The sequence below is a fragment of the Pelmatolapia mariae genome, linkage group LG14, assembly GCF_036321145.2.
Source record: "Pelmatolapia mariae isolate MD_Pm_ZW linkage group LG14, Pm_UMD_F_2, whole genome shotgun sequence".
NCBI lineage: Eukaryota > Metazoa > Chordata > Actinopteri > Cichliformes > Cichlidae > Pelmatolapia > Pelmatolapia mariae.
In genome coordinates, this window is record NC_086239.1 from 33,614,708 (window position 1) to 33,631,787 (window position 17,080).

General features: G+C 38.9%; 1 protein-coding gene across 1 annotated transcript in view; it reads right to left on the minus strand.

Annotated features, from left to right (window-relative positions):
- bcl9l (bcl9 like) overlaps positions 1–16,337 on the minus strand; it is a 29,487-nt gene extending 13,150 nt beyond the window's left edge. The window contains exon 1 of the mRNA XM_063493191.1: positions 15,846–16,337. The gene's annotated coding sequence lies outside the window, so the exon portion shown is untranslated. The remainder of the gene's footprint in view (positions 1–15,845) is intronic.
- Positions 16,338–17,080: the final 743 nt, after the last annotated feature.

Genomic DNA, 17,080 nt, shown 5'->3' on the forward strand with positions numbered 1-17,080 from the left:
ACACAATGCTCCCATTAGTCATTAACCAACACTGGCTCAAGTCAGCACAGGAGGGTGCCTTGTTCACTGGCTGAGGATTTCATCATTCATTAACTCAAACAGGGACAGTCAGACGTTGCAACTGTTGACAAAGTATGACTCACTGCTTTGTGCAACACAAAGGGGAGGCAGACTAATCATATGGTGACAGGCTGACCTTCAAGTGGACACTTATGAAAAGAAAGAGCCAGCTAAAATGAATACCCGTCTAGTGGTTATCAAGCCAACTCTGTCATTTATGCTACTGCTGGCATGTTGAGGGGAATCAAGGCAATAAGGGTGCAGCTTAAACTGGAAAAAGTGGAAGAATTGAAGAGTCACTGAAGTAAATCTTGTGTTTCACTTGAACACTGTAAACAGTTCAGCCTCATGCTGCCATTATCCGCCACTTCTTGCAGCATGTATGGATGTCTACTGTAATGTTCTTTGTGAGTGGCTGCTTGAAAATGAAGCCTGTCTCAGACTGAATGGAGAGAATTGAGTTTACATTACATTAACATTTGTTTTTGTTTTTTTGCAACAAAGATAGCGATGGTGGAAAAGCTCAACTCGAATCTTCAAAATGAGACTTTACAAACCAATGGTTTACATCACAGTGGCAGTACACACTCTTTGTACTGCTATTTGCGTCTCTCGTTTGTTCTCCGTTTTACGCAGCAGATTGGCATGCATCTCCTCTCCAAAACACAAAAAAAGCAATGCAACATAGGTGAAGTGAAAATCAATGTTATTAATGTGGTCTTATATTACTGCAAGAGCAATTAAAGCTTCCTACCAAGGTGGTAACCCTTGTGGCTGCTATGTGTTTTTTTGTTTGGTTTTTTTGACCTGCCAGGACCCATCTTTTTTTTCTTTTTTCTTCTTCTTTTTTTTTTTAAAATATACACGAGGTCCATGTTTTAGCAAATCTCAGAAAGCAATTTGGACTGAAGCAAAAACAGCCTTGCAATTTTATATATTGTTAAGGATTCAGTGTATGCATGTATGCATGTGTGGTTTTACATTCCTGTGCATAGAATTATATAGAATCAGTCAGTATAGAATTATACTGACTGTAGTTAACTGCAGCGAGTTTTGGTTGGTCTGATTGTTTTGGAAAATGCTCATCTACAGGTATTTACACACACACCTGTCTTCAGAGTTTATAAAGAAGGGTCAGAAGAAGAGAAACTATTCAGAGGGCGGCAGTTCTCTGAATGTAAATGCCTTGTTGATACCAGAGGTCAGAGGGGAAGGGCCAGATTGCTTCAAGTCAACAGGAACGCAACAGTAACTCAAATAACCACTCGTTACAACCAAGGTATGCAGAACAGCATCTCTGAACATGCCTCAGATCTGGAAGGACTACACCAGGTGCCACTCCTGTCAGCTATGAATAGGAAATGAGACTGCAATGTGAGCTTGGGCTCACCAAAACTGGTCAATAGAAGACTGGAAAAATATTGTGTAATAAAACAAGTGTTGAATTCTGCAGTAACATTCAAAAGGTGGGATTAGAATTTCTAAACGGCATGAAAGCAAGGATCCTTTCTGCCATGTATAACTTGTTCAGACTGGTAGTGGTGGTGTAATGGTGTGGGGGATATCTTCTTGGAACACCAACTGAGCATTGTTTAAATTCTATAGCCTACCTGAGTATTGTGCCCATCCCTTTATGACCACAGTGTACCAATCTTCCTGCTTCCACCAGGATACAAACCATTTGACAAAGCTTAAATAATCTCAAACTTGCTTCTTGACTTCATGAAATGACATGGCAACGAGTTAACTGTATTCAAATGGACTCTATAGTCATCACATGTTAATACAATAGGGCATCTTCAGGATGTGGAGGTACAAGAGATTCACATTATGGATGTGCAGCCAAACAATTAAAATAGACCAAAAGAACCAAAACATTCTCAAGAGAAATATTTCCAGCAACTTGTTTATTCTAGAAAGCAACAGGGGTCCAACCCTATACTATTGAGGTGTACCTAACAAAGTGACTGATGATATTAACAGTGCAGCATGAAGACCTGAACATCACAGCTATTCAATATTGTCAATATTAGTTTTCAGCCTTTGATTCTCTGAGTCTTTTAATGATAAAGATCTCAACCTTTTTTTTTTTTCTTCTTTTTTTTTTAAAATCACTTCTCAACTTGCCCTGTGACAGACTGGCGACCTGTCCAGGGTGTACCCCGCCTCTCGCCCTATGACAGCTGGGATAGGCTCCAGCACCCCCTGCGACCCTGAAAAGGATAAGAGGAAGCGAATGGATGGATGGATGGCACTTCTCAACTTATCTAGTCTTTTGGTGTCCTGATCCAGATTTTGAGTCAATTCCAAATTAGTATCTGTTATGCTAAATAAGTAAATCAATAATAATAATAATAATAATAATAATGTCTAAAAATGTTCTGACAATGCCAATCATTGCATTCTATTATTTACATTTTACAAAGCATTTCTACATTTTTGGAAATGGGGTTATAATCCAACACTCCAAAGTTCAAATACTGACTTTAATTGGTGTCATCTGCATTGATTACATGGTGACCTCACCACACAAGCATAATATTTTTAAAAGTCAAGCTTGAGATATGATAAAGTACTTAATTATGGTGACATTTGAAAAGTACAATAAATCAGATCAACCTGACATTCGTGCAATTAATGAAATAAAGAAAATCAAAATCAAAAGGTAATATCCCTTTCCCTATCGGGTCCCTATTCATTTAATTTCTGTCAGGTTTGAAAATTCTATCTAGCTGTCTAGCTTTTCTGTTCATGTTGACAAGATTATAGCTCTCCATCTGGTCACACAGACTGTGGCTTTCCTGATCAAATACGATCTCCTACAGTTATTTCTGGTGTTTTCAAATATGGTGTTGTCATATGCATCTCAAATTCTAAAATATTGGCCCTTTAATGAAAGATGTTGATAAATTTCACACCCAAGTTGAAATTGGATAAGACTCAGCCTCCCATAATGGGTAAGAGCAGAGATAATGGAGTTTCATTATACATTCAATTAAGATTCAAGTCTTAAGTGTGCTAAAGAACATGCTGACACACTCTGGAAATGTATATACACCAATATACTCTAGCCTCTAGCTCCTTATGTAACCGGGGAGTGCATCTTTATAAATTGCACATTCCCAAACTAATAAATCAGCCATACTGACCAATTACATAGCCCCCAAAAAATAAGAAACTAATGCAGAAATAACTTCAAAAGCTGCACAAATTGATACACTGTATGTAGCAATTCAGATACATGCGCCTTATAAATGACAACACACTACACTGCTAGAACACAGCACAAATGAAAGCATAAGGTGCATAGTGGTGGTGGTTTGGTGGGGGGAGGGGTTTACAGGCCTGAGTACTTCATTGGCTGACTGCAAAAAGTGTGGGAAAATTCAATTTTAACATATTTAGTACAGATTTCTAATCATAGATCCACAAAATATATAAAAGTCAGTTGGCCAAATAAAGCTAAGATAATACACAAATTAAAACTCTATTTACCACTATCATTCAGCGAAAATCATCAATGCTCAGCCTTTTGAAAAGTCAACTGACACACATACATACATACATACATACATACATACACACAGACACACACACACACACATACATATGGTTTTATAGTACGCACTGTTTGCATACAATAAAACAGGACACATCGTCATGATGTAGTTTGTTTTTGTGATGCAACAGTCAAGCTGTCAAAGAAAGAATTAATACAGAGAACTAAATTTATATTTCTTGGTTCAAAATGGGGATTTTGGGTGGTGACACAAAATTAAGCATAAGCAGGCCTCAGCTCAGAGATTCCTTGATTATATTGAGAGAGATGCTGCAGCATATGTTAAAAATGACTCTGTCGCATGGCGGTATAAATAGTTACAGGGCCCTGCCAATTTCATAGTTAGCACATGCAAAAGCTAATGTGGTGACCGTGCACGGGGTTTCAGCTTGGTAGTTGCTCGTCAACGACTCAAGATTACACACAAGTACATGCACTTTCCTTTCTAATGTTGTGGGGAAAAAAAATTTAAAAAAACAAAAAACAAAAAGGCATAATAGTACTCATTTTACACTTTCCATAAAATACAACAGTAATTAAAGAGAAAATAACACTTTGGTACACACAATCAAATAAATTCTTTCAGCATCTAAATATCCAAATCATTTACCCAACTTTGAAATTCTGCTATTCATAAACAATTCTGCTCAGTCATCCAAGAATGTCAACAACTAAGTCTGTCTAGGCAGCTATTTAAATGAAATGCTCACTCAGTGGACTGATGGAGACTGACAGGAAGTGTGTCTATATTTGAACTGCCTCTTTTCAAATATGCCAGTGTTCCAAGACTCTGAAGATCCCAGCTTAGTTTCAACTAATGCACTCTGTTATACTGCAATACTGCCAACCAGCCTACCTTCATAAAAGCTATAAATTTCAGCTTTTGTTTAACCTGTCCTCGTACTGTAGCTAATAGAGGAAGTCATTTATAGTGTTGATTTGCATCAAAGTAATGTGTTCATAATATTTAGCAGATGCTTGTGTATGCAAATAGATTGAGTAAAATATTATAAACAGCTCTTATGTTTTATCCCCAGCATAGGAAATGTACATGCCAGCAGCCAGGGGGGATTACTTCACAAATGGCATCTCTTGTTTAAAGTTACAGATATCCATGAAGTCATGCGATGCATACTGCAGCCTATGACATAGCATGCCATTGTTTCCGAGCAAGACAGATGAGATAATAACTTTACTGTAAAGACTGTTGCCTTTGGTTGCGAGAACAAAAGTTATTGTCTTGCGCCAAGCAGAGCAGGGTGTGTACAGTTAAAGGATTTATACTCATGTGCACAATATTTACTGAGTTAACTTGAAGTATCTGCTTAAGACAAACAAGTTCAATCGGCAACTGTTGATTAAATGGAGATCATTCAATTTTCCAAATACGAAATGTAAAATAACATCCAATGATGTACAGTATCAACCTCAGTCATACACTGTAAATCTCTTGGCGTAGTTTTGTATTATGAGCACATTCACTACCAGTTACTAACTTGGAGCAGCTGCTCATTCTAGCCCACTTTAAAACTTAATCCTCAGGAGCATGCTCCAGTTCATAAAAGTTTGTCTTGTGCACAAACCAACATTTTTTCCATTGCTTACATTCCTCACTTTTATAAACGTATTAAAAAAGATTTGTTTTCATGCACACACGTGCAGCAGAGAAATAAAAATAACAGCTGGCATTATCGCGTTAATTTCCTCACGCTGTTTGGCTTACTGTCTTTCTTATTAATGCAATTTCGATTTAACATGTTCCTTGAGTTGCTGCTGCTTTTAAAGGCAAGTGTCAGCTGGACACGTGCTTATGCAAAAGCGAGGTCTAATGTGGTAAGGAATAAAATGTTCCCCATTTGACATTTGCACAACTTGTTTGAGAAGCAAATTCAGTTTGAAAATTGGATCTTGTCCAGCTGCGTCCAATTTGTGCTCCAAACAAGCTAGGGGAATAATTCAATGAGTTTTAAAATCCACAACACATGATGTTTACATGTAAAGCCAATATATGCAAGATAACGCAGGCCATCACACTCACACATATGCTCTTACATTCTTTCAGACATTAAGGGAAACAAACATCATTTCTCTCAGTTAAGGCTCGAGGTTTGCTGAGTGTTTTGAATATATTTGCCAAAAGGAATTTGACTCTGAGTGTAGAAAATGCTTGCTATATTCTATTTTTCAGCACTTATTTATTTATTATTTTTTCAGATGCTCTTTGCTGTACTTCCACCCTAAATTTCACCATAACACGAGTTTTTCTGAGTATATAGCAATCAGAGGTAATGTATTGTGTATATAACTAAAGCTAGTGTGGGTCACAAGTCTTTCTAGCTGCTAACTACTTTTGATCACTGTACAATCAATTAGATCTGCAATGTCTAAAATGTCTAAAAAAATAAATTAAAAAAGGAAAAGCTTAAACTTGGCTTTACTGTATGAGCTCAGCATAGTTTAACATTTTAGCATCAGTGAAATATTTTACAGTCAAACTGCTGTGACTGCTGTGTCTTGCTTCATGTTTGGTTATTAGCTGTCAGCTTAGTACTTTTTGCTCCTAAGACAAGTCATCTTATTTCATCAGAGATTTAGCTGCATGTCAAAAGAGATAGGTTTATGTTATCAGTTCAGTAAAACAGATGGCAACACTAGTTTCTGTTACACCTAGTTGCCCGTTTATTGCAGACCGTAAAAATGCTGTTTTTTATTTAGATCCTTGTGTTTGCTGTATCAGCAGTTGATCTGCTGTATTAAACTACTTTTCACCTATTGTGTTCACGTGCCCAGAAGATTTAACACACCACTGTAAGCGGCTACAAAGGACACTGTTGCCACTGTTCTGCAAATTCTACAAACTTTTGCTCCAGCAGATTTTCAGTTTCAGTTTATTCCAGATTAGGCAATAAAAACACAAGGTTGGGCTTGGGAAAAGATGACTGGGTTAAAATACAACCCTTTTAATAACGTTAGCCATTTCTTGGAGAGTCTGGCAGAAAGCCTCAATGCAATCTTTACCCATGTGCAGCCCTGCAAGGTCACGGAGAGAACAAAATACGAATACACAGTGCTGCTCTGTTGATCACCAGCAGTAAACAGAGGCCAAAGTGTTTAACAGTACTAATGAATGAATAATGTGTGTGAGGCAAGAGCACATATAGTTAAACTGACTTTTTAGACATTAGTTGTTTAACAAACTGCATTTGCACTTGGCGCCAGTCAAAATGTAGTCTAAGAAAAGGAAACCAAGTTTAATGTGATTTGCCGCTCTGTGCTCCACCTTACAGCAAGGTCACGGCTAACACAACCTGTGTGACTTCACATAACATCGCTTCTGTGAAGGACTAATTCAACTTAAAACCTTGCCTTGCATGATATACTGGCAAAGGTCTAGAAAAGGGGAGGTTATAAAGTATAAATGCAAGTTGTAAAGATCATGTCAGTAACTCTTTTGGAAGTGGAAATGATTACTGTGGCTTCTCCTGAGGATTGTGGACTAATGATAGATTCTCTCTTCAAATAAATTCTCACCAAAATACATAGACTAAATCTAATCATCTGTGCATATTCCTTTACAATAACTGGATTTAAAAGTATTTTCTAATATGTTTTTTTTGTATGTTGGCATGCTCTGCTGGAGATGGTGCTTTTAAGTTAAATGTGTGTCACAAATGTGGGTTAATGTGGCTCCAACATGCACAACTCCATACACAAAGGTTGTAAACAAGCCTCAAATTGTCACCCTTATCACCACTAACCGCTTTCCCCAAAGTTAGACACGCCGTCTCTTTCACAGGATTTCTATTGGTGAATCTACCAGTGAGCTCTATAACAGGCCGTGAAAAATTTTATTAAAAGTGACATAACCCAGACAGCCTTGAAGGCATTTATTTGAGAATGTGTAAATAACTATGACACCCAATGATTACAGTGAAGGTGGGTGTGCAGGAACAGTTTGACTGGGACATACTGTGATGATGTTTGAAATAGTAAAATTGATATAAAAAGGAGGAAAAAAATATTGCAGATACAGATAATTTATAAAGTGTTACTGTGGATAGTAGAGCTGGGCGATATAAGATTTTTTCATATCACGATATGTTTTTTTCCCATTTCTGGCGATAACGATATATATCACGATATAAGCCAAATAACTATATTTGTAAGATTTAAATGTGCCGTTGCTCACAAGTAAAATGTGAAATAATTAGCAGCTTGTTTTAATTTAAATATTTATTTCCCATAATAAGTTTAACAGGGTAGATGTACTTAAGGAACATGAAACTTCAGTTTCAGATAAATAAAGGCAAATATTGCAAACTACACAAAACGCAGCTGCTAAAGCGTTTAAGTTTCAAAATAGAACAAACAAAACAGACTACTAAATTGTCAGTTCCACTTAGAAACAAAATTTTAATTCTAAAAATAAATCTTAGTTTGTTTTACAGAAGAACAGACAAAATTGACTAACTTTTGTCAATATCAAATAAACTGAGAACTAAAAGGAAATTCTCAATCTCTCCTTGTTGTATAGCTTAGCTTTTCAAACAGTTTTAACAGTGACTTTAGTCTGACAAAAGCCGAATGACGAATTAGCGCTTTCAGTCAGAGATTGAGCATGCACCGGTTAATTGTATTTCCAAACTTGCTTTCGGCACAATTTACAGTGCGCGCTACTCTGTTTTTTGTCAGACTTGAAATAGCCGAAATACCTTCACACTACGGAACTTCTATGGCCCTTCCGTTCGACAATCTCTCCGGCATTGGAACCATCATCTGTTTTTTCTTCGGTAACCTTCGCTCACGCTCTCGGTTGATTTTTCTCTAGTCGGCAAACTCATTTCCTTCATTACCTGAGCGGCCCAGCTGCAAAAACAAATACACATGTGCGCCTTGGCACTTGTGCTGTACGTAACAAGTCACGTGACGTGACGCTGCGGCTGTGATTGGTTAGGCTCTGCGCTACTTAATTTGGATTGGCTGTTCTTTTTTTTTTTTTTTTTTCTTTTTTTTTTTTAAGAGGACAAGAGAGATGAGGCCTATCGCAATAATTTAATTTTTCTATCGAGAAAAAGTTATTTCGCAATACATATCGTTATCGTTCTATCGCCCAGCTCTAATGGATAGCGAAGTATAGGACTTCCATAAGATTAAGTTACTAGAATAGCTTTGCATTATTCACACATCAAAAGTACTATTTATTTATCCTGCTCTGCAGGTCCTCAGTTCATCTAAGCTCTCAACCAAGCTGCAATTTTAATTCTCATTAAACTTTTGATTGGCTACCTCTCAAAAATGGAAGGTTTGAACAGCAGATGGGTGGGACTATCGTGTTTAGCATAAGGTGACCTTTTCATGATATTTGCTCTCTTTGATATCATACACTTCCAATAGTAGAAGAAAAACCGATGAAGAAGCAATACATGGAGTATTTGGAGCACTCTGAAATCTATTCTTTTGGCTCATAGAATTACTTCTACATATGATGACTTCATTATATTAAACTTTGGTTATAATAAATAGTTGAATATGGGCACTCACCATTGTAACAGTGTGCCAAATGGCCTGTTAACATCCCCTTTGGCAGCAAGAATCCATTCTGGACGACACAAAGAATCCACCAAGCTATCTTCTTACTGCTTTCTCCTGGTTTGTGGTTATGAATCACATTAATTTTCACGAGTTCTCTCTGTGTTTTTTCTTCTTCAGTGTTTGGACAACTACTTAAGGGAGCCTAAGCAGCTGATTCCTGGAATAATTTGAGAAGTCATTATATTTATAAAACTGGCCTTCACTAATGGCAACTGTGAAAAAGCCATAGCTTTAACAAACCATGTAAGAATGGAAATCTTTGTAAACACTGTCACAGAGTGACAGTGAAAGGGGTACCCATTCAAGATTGTGCACAATAAAAAAAAAAAAGCTTCTCTAAAGTTTTGCAAAGTATATTTCCTTTTTTACTTGATGCCTTTTGGAGCCATCTTCCACCCATCACAACTGATACTCCGATTAAATGTTGGACAATTAAATGGAAAAAGAAAAAAAAACAAAAACAATCAAAGGGACGACACAAAGCTGAAAGGCAAATACAACACTGCTTTGTCAGCCTCCAGCAGCCAAATTGATCTGCAAGCCATGCAACTTTAGAAAATTAACAGGGATGATGACAAGTGCTCTCCTAGGCTTAAATATGTTGAATCAGCCATCAAGTTCCTGCCAATTTTCACTAAAGAAAAACCAAGTGTGACCAGTAATGTCGAACTACTTCTGAGTGACAGCGATCAGTACATGTTAATCTCAGCCTTTAAACTTTCTCTAGTGAATGACATTTCCAATTTTGCAAGCTTCTGCTGCAATACAAACCAATTAAAAAATGTGTTCACACACATATTACCCTCTTGGATCTCAAACATTAAAAGGTTATTTAATTGGAAACCACTATCCATATCTGATGATGAAAAAATGGCAGCATATCATCAGGGAAACTACTGACAATGTTCAAAAATAAAAAAAGATTAATTAATTAATTAAAAAAAAATGTGGTGGTGATGTCGCTGATCTGAGTGTGTTCTGCACAGAGGCAGTAAAGTCAGATTAACTATTTTTGAAGGAGACCATATTTTTGCCATATGGCAATGCATGCAAAAAAGGAACAAATGGAACTTGTTCAGAAGTTTGCCTGGAGGAAACAGGGATAAATGTACACTGCATTTCTGGAATTTCTGTTTAGAGCTCTCCCCGATAATTCATAAACTCCCCATTTATGAATTACTGACCATATTCAACGATATTGGTATGCGTTTCTTTCTGTTTATAGTCTTTGCTGCAAAAGTCTTTCCATTCCTCCTCCTGCCCTTATCTCCTGTTAAAAAATGAGGATACTGCTTGTCTAACCTTTGATTAAAAGGGAAAAAAAATAGATGTGTTTACATGTGGAAAAAGTTTATCCACAGATTTTAACTCTGTGCTATTCAGTGCTGCATTCTCAACTGTCACTCTGCTTATAGTACTTCTAGCAGTAAACTGCAGTGCATTGTGGGACAGCGCACAGGTGACAGCCACTGTTGTGGCAGATTGCCATGGAAACAAAACATGTCACAGCACAGTATAAATATAGACTAACCATGTGCAGAGCAAAGGTCCTGCAATAGTGCAAAGGCTACAAAAAAAACAACTGTTCACTTCAACGGAAGTTGTCTGAAGACAAACACTTCCTCTTTTGTTTTCTAACTTATGGTGATGTAACAAGCAACAAATTATATGGGGCAAAAAACATATGGGTTTTAAATAAGATGTTTAGCCACCAGATGCTGCAAAAAGAGCTCCGGTGCATATTGACATTGATTCTTAAAGTCTCTGGAACTCTACTGCAGTGATGCAAGACAATTCTTCCAAAAGATACGTCTTCCTTCTTGATGATAGCAGTGGTAATACAAAGATCTTCCATAAGCATTCAATTGGACTGAGGTCTGCTGAATGCAAAGGCCAAATGATATGATTCACATCATTTTCAATGCTAAACCCATGAGCATGATGCTCTCTGAAGGAGGGTAATGTCATCCAGGAAAAAGCCACTCCCATCAGGATAGGAATGTTTCATCATAGGGTAAAGGTGAATACTCTGAACATGTTGTATTGCTTTGCAGAGCCACTTTCTACAAGGACAATTATTCTACAGAATAATAGAGCAACCATCCCTATCAATACAAGGAATGCAAGAGTTCAAGTCTTTCCTTAACTTGTCTCCCTTATGTTTACAGATACACATGTGCAAATGTATAAGAATACATGCACCCAGTTATCACACACACACACACACACACACACACACACACACCTGCAGCACTAAGATTGAAAAACCCCAAAACAAAGCTTTAGAGTTTGAATAGTTTAGCAGTTAATGGATTAGCACATCTAAAGAACATTAACAGGCATCATCTGAGTATTCAATGGAAAACCAAGTTACTGGATGATAGATGGCTTTCAAATAACAGCCTACTGTGTGCAAGTACCTTGTAAAACTAAAACATTTGGTTAATGTTTTGAAGAAAGCTAAATTCATGTAGGTATAAGAGAAGGCAGTCTCTGCTATTTTAAGCTTTTGGTCAATTTCTAAAATAAAGATCAAGTTTCGTTTTCTCAATCTGTGAACTCAGAACTGTTTTCTGTGTATTACAGTTGTAGAAACATTAATGTCATGGATTGACTGGTGATAATTTTGAGGTAGGTGGAGTATTTGTTAGCAATCCCCTGCTATGCAGCATTGCTGCCTTTTGATATAACAGGCCTAACTGAACAGTGACAACAGGAAGGATGACCTGAGTTCATGTGCCAGAGACAGGGTGGATATTTCACATGCTTGATTCACGTGTAGTCTGAGCTGCTAATGCCTGGAAATGTAAACATTTCACACGTAGATCTGACAAAGACCTTCACAGTTTGGAAATCTTTTCATAGTTTTCAATTCGCAGTTTTTCCTCAGCTCACGGATAAGGAAATTCTGGGCTCATTTTGTACAGAGGGTCAAGGGTTGTATCCTTTCCAGCACATTCTGGGAAGAAAGCCAACTGGAGCAAAGAAAAAGGCTGAACTGCAGCCTCAGTACAGACAGAAGGCAGGCATTACAGCACAGAAGCAGCTGGAAATGGAAGACTGAGGGACAGAAGCCATTCAGTGTCAAGCTGAACACACAAATCCCAGTCTGCACAGGAGAGGATGGCCACTCTGTGCAACCAGACACAATGTTTGTCCATGCAGGTCAAAGATGATCTAAATGAAAATAAGTTTTATGCAACAAATATCATACAGCATACAATAACATCTAACTTTTTAGATCTGTTGAATCTTCCTTTTAAGGGTGTCTGAAGGATTGCACTCTGTGGCAGACAAAGACACAGACTGATGGAGACATGTCATTCCTGATATACTTCTTTGACCTCCGCCACCTGGAAAGCAGGTGGTGCATCGTAAGATAAAGTCTCGGTGGATAAGTCAGAGCAGTCGCATGGAGGTCCACACAACCCTTACACTTACCATCTTGATGATGAGATTTACCCGAAGAAGAGTTCAGTCATTCAGAAGAAAGGCAAGCAGGAAGTAGACTGCTAGTCATCTACACTGAAAGGAGAGAGTTGAGGTGTTTTGGGAATCTGAGTAGAATGGCCCCTGGTCACCTATTAGGTGAGAAGGAGAAGACTCGGGACAAACCCAGGACACCCTGGATTGATTGCGTCTCTCTGCTGCAACAGTCTTGATGTCTTCCCAGAAAAGCAGAAAGAGAGGTGGCCTAGGAGAGGGAGGCCTGGGCATCTTTGTTTAGACTACTGCCCCCAAAAAGCCAAACTTGGATAAACAACAGAAAATGGATGGTAACAGAACTCAAAGCCAACGGGTGTCCCTCTGGAGACCATTTGAGGATTTATTCCCCCAAAAAGCAGTGAACCAAAAGTATACACTAAACAAAACATGACCTTAACAATTTACCCTTTAACTAAATTGGTGCACAGAAGTTCTAGAATGAGAAACTTTAAAAATCTTATCACTACAACCTTTAGCTGGTCAGAGATAGAAGCAGAAAGGTGACTGTCCAGAGAAGAAAGAAAGAAAACCCAGAGGAAAGTCCACCTGATGTGTAAATACTGGACTCAAGGTGAGAAATTACCTCCAGATCATCTAAGCTTTTGCACATGTTTGGCTTTTGCTGTCTAAATTATAGTAAATGTTAGATCTGGCTAAAGTTCAAGAGTGATTGGAAAAGGAAGCATGTAAGCTCAGCAATGATGAAGCGTGGGAGCACTTCTGCAATTGGTTTTGTATCACAAATATTTAGTTTGATTAAAAAAAAAATCTTCCTCTTTAAATCATCCAGAATATCACTGGCCTTATAAACTATGTTTCTGCATCAATGCAACAATACAGTTTAAATCATCTAACCTGTAGTTGCTTCAAATTCACCTGTCACGTCTAAGCGGCATCCCAGGAAAGGACTAACACCTTCACACTCACTGTTGTTATGCTGTGCAGAGTTCAAATGGCATTGTTTTCACCTGACCGGACAAACTAAAGTTAAAGAGCCTGAATGCACAGCTCTGAGTGTGCCTGGTGTGAGCAAAGGGTATTGATGTCATTTGAGAGCTTTGAGAACCAGCGCACACTGGTCAGTATGATCCACTGACAGGACTGTATGCAAAACATGCAAAAGATAAGCACAGAGAAAGGCACAGAAACAACAGCTCTATGACATTAACGTGAACTACATGCCTGAGTCGTAGTGCACTTTCACTTAGACTGAGGATTTGCCCAGTTTTTCCCCTACTAGTCTATAGATTCTAGTACTAAAGTGTCTTAGTATATTCAGTGGTGTGGAAATGTTCTCAATGTCACATTATTCTTTCATAGCTCACCTTCGCAGCGCTCCCTGTAACTCACCCCAAAGTTCTCAGATCACCTAACCAGATAAGAAACACTTTGTCAGCAGCTCACCAAATCTGTGTCTGCTTGAACGCATTCATTCAAATCAACTCTGGACTAAAAGGGAGACAGGAAATAGACTTTTCATTCATGCCTAGAATATAATCAATGAATGCATACATGCTTACTTATGCTTTCTTTCCTTTCTACTGTTACAGAAAGACTGCCAAATCATCACTGGCGCTGTCACTTGTTTTATGCGTGTGCTTCTAAGTGTGCACGAGTACCAAAATGTCCATGTATTTTGTCAAGCGCTGCGCATGTAGTGAAAAACAGCACCAATAATATTTCGTCCATTATGCCCTTACATAGTGGATTAATTGCCTTGCACAAGGTTTCCATCATTATCCACTACAGCCTCATTTAGACAGCCCCAAAGGACAAAACACATTTAAAAACAAAAAAACAAAACAGGTTTGAGTCAATGAAGGTCTACAGGTAGGCTGTGGACTAATCTTTAGGTAAAGACATATATAGCATTTTTTTTTAAAGGAAAAGAAAAGATGCTGAGAGATGTTTCACTTCCAATGGAAAGAAACACAGAGGGTACTGAAGCCCTGAAAGACAATTCGGATCAAGTTGCAAACTCTGTTAGGTGCTATATATAGCTCACCAGGATATTGTAGATACACACACAGCATGAAGCACCCGTGCACACATGAGCAGAGGCTATGTACCAAAAAGAGAAAAGCTTTAGTATGAAGTAACTGCTTTACTGTCACCCCATATTCAACAGGCTGAACTGGCAGGACCATGGGATGCTATAAGTTTTATACTTGATATCAAGCACACATGCATATAGAAATATATATGATATATGCAGATATACAGAGAGAGAGAGTGGTGAAGATAAACAGGTGAGGAGCAAAGAGTGTGTCTCTAAACAATTACGCAAACACTTGGCACCCGCATCAACGCAATTAGCTATAAAACTAGAATTGCCGTTGTGTTTTTACCATGGCACGCCTGTTGTAATTGCGTTAATATACAAATCTTGTTATAACACGCTTCTGTAGCCGTTGTGTAACTGAATCACAGCGCAGCAAGCGTGCCTATTAAAGTAAAAACATTTTAAAACAATGGTCATTTTCCTAAATTAAAATTACGCTGACTGAGGTAACAGTAAAGTGACAGACAGTAATAGTTGAGCAGCGGGGATATTAGCGGCATGTCGTGCCCTACATGCCCCCGCTGAGCCAGTGTTTAAGTGACAGGTATCGTTACGCAGCCTGTCACCCACTGAACACGGTTTAGCTGTTTAGCACAAAAACCATTCAAATGCAGCTTTGGCTTACTCTCAGATTAGCTAGCGGTCAAGCTAATATTGGTAATTTACACATCTGGATTAAAGTGTCCCCATCGGCACACGGGGACCAGTGAAACATAAAGTTGGCCAAGCACTGCATTCTTGTTAGGAGAATTTAAGGACACATGCCCCTGATGTGAACCCCAGCCAGAGCTCCTGAGTGGAGACTTGCTGCGCCAGCCAGGTCCACGGGCTAACTTAGCATGCTAATTCATGTCTTCGCTAGGCTACTTGCTCGTAAGCTGACGTTGCCGTAGCACACATCTGCAAGCGAACCAGTGCTAGCTAATGGGATTTGAACTTTGTTATTGGCTTGCTAGCGACCCGAAGACTTCCTTAAAGGAAGGGAAAGTTATGCGGGTCCACACGTTACGAAGACAGCTCCGAAATATGTGCGAACAGCTAGCATGTCTCGGCAGTGACAGTGTTTTGAAATGCTGTGTACTCTACCCCATTTGGCTGCTGTCTGAGATCAGAAGAGGCCGATGTCAGGACTGACGGCCAATCGACATTCCCCGGAGTGGCCGCCGCCGCCGCCACCGCTTGCTCCGTCCGCCGTAACACTGCGCAAGATGGTCCCGATCCTGCTGTTTGATAGGAAAAGGAGCTGGTGCAGTTTGACGGCGTTTCGGGTGATGATTAATAACACGCCGTGTCTAGGTTGAAGTTTCGGTGGAAATCAGAGGACGCGTCACCTTGCAGCGGTTCATGACTCCCACTATTCAAGATGTAGAAGGGCAGGACGTTGCATTTCTCTTCGAGTCCATATCACTCCCAGTCGCTGACAATAATTAGTGTGGCCACACGGGCATCCGTATGTCACTATGCTGATATGTCATGCTGGACTTCTGTGCTGTCCGAGGGTTGATTGCTTCCTATTCTCTTCAGATTATCTGAATATTTATATTAATTCGAGATGATACTGATGTAAGAACCCTGAAATAAAATTTTGATTTACAGATTTCAAGTGCACCAAGCGATGAAATCCAAGAATCACTCAATCAGTTAAGTGTTTTATTTCCTTTTGATAAGACCTGTGCCGTCTTGGAAATCACCATTTCCATCTCAGCTCCCACACCATTTTTCTAATGGACACCATCGTGCAGTAGAAAACTCTGATTCCATCCACCCACTGCATAAACAGTTAGAAAGAGATGTTTAGTAACTGGATGTTTGGGAGAACCATTATAAAGTTGCTCAGAGTGAGGATCCAGTTGTTGCACTGTTAAACCCTTCATCTTTTTTCAGTTGAATGCTCCCTCTAGTGGTTTGGGTAGCAGAAGTAGGCTTGGTAAAACTGCCTCAGGTGAACTTCGAGGCATTTCTTCCCGAAAGCGTTACTAAACTGAGATTGGACTTCGGGTACTTTCATCAAGAAAATAGGGGGTTATACCCAGGAGCAGCAAAGGCATCCACAATTTCCCCGTGATGGTTGCTGCCAAACCTCACCCGAACTAAGTGCCACAATCAAGAGACATTGTTCAGGAACAGTGCACATCACACAATTTCCTTGTCCAGATGTACTGCATTCACTGAAACTGCACCATTGACAGTTGCCTCTTTTTTAAGCAACTAGCAATGCAAGAATAAATACTGTCATTCTGAGAGTGAGTAAGAAATCCTACCTTGGTTTTAAAAGACAACTAGTTGAATGTTAAGAAAGGACACACAAAAAAAATCCCAGA